Source organism: Cupressus sempervirens, chromosome 4 (genome assembly GCF_028749045.1).
Source record: "Cupressus sempervirens isolate cs-2001-9-10 chromosome 4, ASM2874904v1, whole genome shotgun sequence".
Lineage (NCBI taxonomy): Eukaryota > Viridiplantae > Streptophyta > Pinopsida > Cupressales > Cupressaceae > Cupressus > Cupressus sempervirens.
Window position 1 is genome coordinate 336,639,981 of NC_143121.1, and position 5,771 is coordinate 336,645,751.

Sequence of the window (5,771 nt, forward strand, 5' to 3'; positions counted from 1 at the left end):
ATTTAGAAAGACTCTACAATATGCTAGAAAATTACTCTGACATTCAAAATAATGGTCATAGTTCAAAAAATATATTATTTATGTATATAATGGTCTTTTAATGGAGTACATAGTTGAATGAAGTTCTGTAATAAATAGAATTTTTGACAAAAACAAGAGATTAATATACTCAAAAAGTCAATCGAATTTGATCAATTAACCAAAGTTAAATCTCATATATGCAAACTTTTTATTTTATTAGAAAATAAGAGAAGTACATATTTGTTGCTATAAACACACATTAAATGCATAAAATTACTACCAAACCATCTAAAACAACCAAAATTACATAGTTGTACCCTACATAGTTATCCCCTATGCTTATAAGATTTGTCAACAGAGGTGGTTTAGGTAGTAGCTAACTAGTATAATATCTCGATCTTTCCACCCATTTCTTTGAGGGATTTAGCCCATATATTAAAAAAGTTCTAAGTTATATTTCCCCAGTTGCATTCAAAAAACATGCTCACCAAATCGTGATTGATGGAGGAGATGTGAAGGCCATCCAAATTCCAAACTGTGACACATACACATAGCTCCTCCTCACCAAACTCACCAAGATTGTAAATTATGATCTCCTAGGTGGTCTCCCAAGACTTGAGAAATCTCTATTTTATTTTCTCAAAGGATGACCCCGAGGAGATTCTGAGGAAAATGAGCAGGTAGTGGGAAACCCCCCTTTAACTTTTTCTTCATGGAGCTGCCTCCTCCTCTCCTTCGACGACCACTCTTCTCTTTTTTCTCAAAGTAGTCCATCCCCAAGGTGTGATATCCCCATCTCGACATATATAATCTAATAATAGATAAGTATAATATAAGTATTATACTTATATTAAAATGATTAATAATGTATATAAATTAAGAATATATATTATATATTATCATGTAGCTATATGAGTATACTATATATATATACACTTTTATATATTAGATATTAAAATATTATATTAATTAATATATATGATTAAATATAACAAGGAATGTGCTATATAATCATAATTAATATATAATATGATTATCTTATTAGTATAATTATCTTATTAATGTAATTAATATTAATGAAGGGGCATGACTCTTGGAGATATGCATATAAATATAGAATACCAAACAATGAAAAGGGCATGAGATAAGAATGTAGTTAAAAATGGATACAAATAGCATACATAGAAGAGAATGTCCTCAAATGGGACATTACAAGTGGTATCAGAGCCTTTGATCCTACCATCCTATTAATAATCATGAATATATCACAAATAAATGAATCACCTAAACATGATGAATATCACCTAAACATGAACTATTTAGGAGCTACGTACTTGCAGTTAAATATCATCGCACTTTCAAGATAATATCTGAGAGACTGGGAATCTTACATGTCAACTTAGATGCCAAGAAAGCTATAAAATTGTAAGGGCATTCCAATGAATATGGATACATTCAATGGATACATGCAATATCTATTGGAATCTATGAAGGTATTATATGAGGCCAAGCTGACAACTTATGATATCAACTAAGAAAGCATTGAAAATGGATAGCCATGCAAGCTATAGGTTAGAATGGAGGATAAAAATTACTAATTTAGGAAGAAATAACTTATAAATGATAACCAAGAGCTTCCATATTGGAGACAGACTACCAGTTACAAGAAAAGAATCTAGATATAGCAAGGAGTCATCAGTTAGGAATGTAAGTCACTAAAATTCCAAATCAATGATTGAGAGGGACTCATGGAACATGAGAGCTAGTGACATGTAAGCATTTAGATGTCAATACATTTAGATAACAATCAAGGAATGATTACTGAAATATCATAATTGACATGTAGTCATATCTCATCTTGCAATAGTCTCAAACAAAAAAAGATTGCACATAAAAATATAAGATATAGAGTCATTAGAACTCAATAAGCAACATTGATACATCAAAAATAGAGAAACTATAAGAAATAATAATCAAAGACATCCATGTGAAAGTTTATGGAATTGCATGAAGAGTATGGAAACTATGGCAGTCGTGTTAATATTCCAAAGTTTGTGATATATCTTTGTTGAGATGAAAAAGAAAAAGAAAATGATTTATAGAGAAACCTGACAATAAATGTGTTTTATGAGTAAAAGATAATAACATGCTAAGTAGCTGTACTGCTTTCATGTCTAAGTAGAGGCAATAGCGGTTGGTGGAGCCTTCCATTTTGTTTGCTTTTGCTTCATAGAAGGATTGTTCTTCCTTTTGGCCATATGCATTATAGCCTCAAAGATTCACTACCCAACACCTTTCCTTTTCTATCATTTTCATCCATAAAAACTACATTCTTTCATTCCACTATAGTCCATTTCACATTGTCTTGTTAAACCAAAATTTCTGTAAGGGAAGATTTTATATCAAAAGAGTCTTTTGATAGTTAAGAAATAAAGATTGAGAGTATGCATTCTAGTTTAATTATGGGGAAGAGGATCCCAAAGTCATCAATATCTTTTGTTGCATCATAAAATATACCAACATTCAAACTATGTTCACAAAAGGTGCAGATCTTTAAGGTCAGAGTTTATTGTGGAGATAGCTATAGATTTTGAACAAACTGAGTATGTAAAATACATACACAAAAGTCTAAAAGTGAAGTGCTAGACATAAAGATATAGTTAAGTACTAATGGTTGAAGTGGTCTAATAATCGGGAGTATTTTGGTTATAAAGGCTTTTTCTTGAAAGTGAGGAGCTAAGTAATAAAACAATAAAGTCTACAATGATCTGTATAATTTTCAAGCACCTTTCTCAAAATAAATATAAGTTCTATTTTCTAAATTATTTTACATTGAATATAAATATCTTTACTTAGAAGATATTGTAATTTTAAGTCAGAGTTACTATTAAATTTCCAATCTTATTTAACAACATTATATAACCAATCACTAATATAACTTTGCAAATAGTATTGTGTTATTAAGTAGATCTTGATTGGAAGGAGTCATCTTGCCATCAAAATTGAAGGATGACAAGATCCAATCTTAAGGCAAAGAGGAAGAATAAAACATCGAGATAGAAAGGATATAAAGTGGTGAATCAAATTACCTCCTAAGTAGACCACCTTGATGGATGTCAAAAGCTACCATCAAGGCCAAGAGGACCAAAGTTTCGCTCTTAGGCTTAGGTAGGATGTTTAAGAAGAATAAGATTACCTCTTAAGTAGACCACATTGATGGATGTCAAAGGCTGTCATCAAGGAAAAGAGGGCCAAAGTTCCACTCTTGGGCTTAGGCAGGAAGAATAAGATTACTATCTAAGTAGAACACCTTGATGGATGTCAAAGGCTACCATCAAGGCCAAGAGGGCCAAAGTTTCATTCTTGGGCTTAGATTGGTTAAGTTAAGATTTGAAATCATGTCAACTTAATTCAATTATGAATCTACCAAGTAGACCACCTTGATGGATGTCAAAGGCTACCATCAAGGCCAAAACGACCTAAGTTTTGCTCTTGGGCTTGGTAGGATATTGGTTTAGAGCTAATTTATCATGACTAAGCTTTTCTTTGGAGCTATTATATACATGTACATGCTAATAATTGTTTGTGTTGTAAGATCTATGATCAAAAAGCATACTGGAGAAGTATATTTTATAAATTATCCCTTTAGTCTACTTCATTGTGAAAAATAATTTTATAGAGAACCAATAAATAATGTATGATGTGTCTACATCATGTATACTTCATGTCTTCACTTGTCTACACTGTGTTTGCTTCATGTTTTCACTCATTAAGATGCATATTTCATAATCTTCTGAGGACTTTTGTATGCAAATATGTTTGTATCTATGAAGGAGTTGTGTATGAATAATTTTGCTTGAGGACAAGCAAATTCGAGAGGGGAGGACTGTGATATCCCCATCTTGACATATATAATCTAATAATAGATAAGTATAGTACTTATATTAAAATGATTAATAATATATATATTATCATATAACTATATGAGTATACAATATATATACTTTTATATATTAGATATTAAAATACTATATTAATTAATATATATGATTAAATATAATAAGAAATGTGCTATATAATCATAATTAATATATAATATGATTATCTTATTAGTATAATTATCTTATTAATGTAATTAATATTAATGAAGGGGCATGACTCTTGGAGATATGCATATAAATATAGGATACCAAACAATGAAAAGGGCATGAGATAAGAATATATTAAAAAATGGATACAAATAATAGACATAGAAGAGAATGTCCTCAAATGGGACATTACACAAGGGATGATAGCAAAATAGAGATACATGGCCCTGATTGAGATGAGAACAAATCTTTAACTTTTTTTAGCATCAATATGAAGGTTGCCATGGGGGCACAGGGATAGCAATTTTTTTACAATCGAGATGCAGCAAATAGATAGTCGAGAGGTAAATATGGAATGGATGGATCAAGAGCTTGACTTTATAGTGAATGTAGCCACCCAACCTACTAAATGTGGAATGAACCCTTCTTTGGCTTGGAAAAGAAGAATACCCAGGAATAGTAGTCAGTATCAACTATAGAGTCAAATTGGCATGCATCACCCTTTTTATCTCTATGACCAAACTCTTTAGAGATTCCTCTTTCCCACATAGAAGCTCTATCAAGTAATTAGGGTTAGACATCTGAGTCATGAGGTGTTAGTCTAATAGTACCTACTATTTATGGAAGGAATCAATATTTGTGGTGGGAAGGGATCAATACCTATTTTGGGAGGGAAGAGTGGGAGGAAAGAAACTTTTCTAACTTATGACACTGAACTAACTACAATTAGAGATAGTTTCAGGTTCTAACTATAAGGATCTTTATTGATTCCTACCATATCAAGAGGATAGTGAAACAACAACTCTAACTTGACTATCCTATTTGTGTGATTGTAGAGGCATCACAGATGGAAATAACTAGCAATATGATGGAACAATCAAAATAGTATATGGTGGGTGAGGAAGTAATATTTGAATAAGTGTCTCTATAGAATTGTAGGAAAGAAATCAACCTCCATTCAATTAATATCTATCTTCGAGGAGTGTGGGGCATAGTGTCATCCTCTGTCTTAGAATCAATTGAATAGTAGGGCCCTCTTTAGCATGTTACATATAGAATCTGGTGCACTAGTCAACTATCTATAGTATGCCCAAGCCCTCAAAAAATTAAGAAGGCTACAACACCTAAATATATACAATTTATAGTGGACTAAATCCTACCCTTGTGAGAGGATGCCTATAGTGCCCACCCGAAGAAAGAGACCAGAGGATACAGACAGTGCCTTCCACAATTGTTTTCCTAAATGAATGATTGCTTACCCTTGTGAGAGGATGCCTATAGTGGCCTCAAGAACTCTGTTGATAAAAGATGAGGATGTGGATAGTTCCCTCTATAGATTAATGAGAATCCATTCACCTATAGTGCCCTAACCTCAATGAAGCCTTGCGAGATGATGTCTACAGTGCCCTCACCTCAAGTGTAAGGTGACACTTGAGGGCCATATAGAGGATGTAGATAATGCCATCCACATATTAATGAGGATCCATCTATGAAATAGAGCTGAGACAATCAATCAAAGGAGCTAGGACAAGGTGGCATTATTGGATAAATGACAATGCCACTCTATCTATCTAGTGGCGCCCTTGAAAGGATAATGACAAGCAATATCCCTCATGAGAGGATGAGTGCCCCTCTTAAGACTAATTACAAGCTACCCTAACC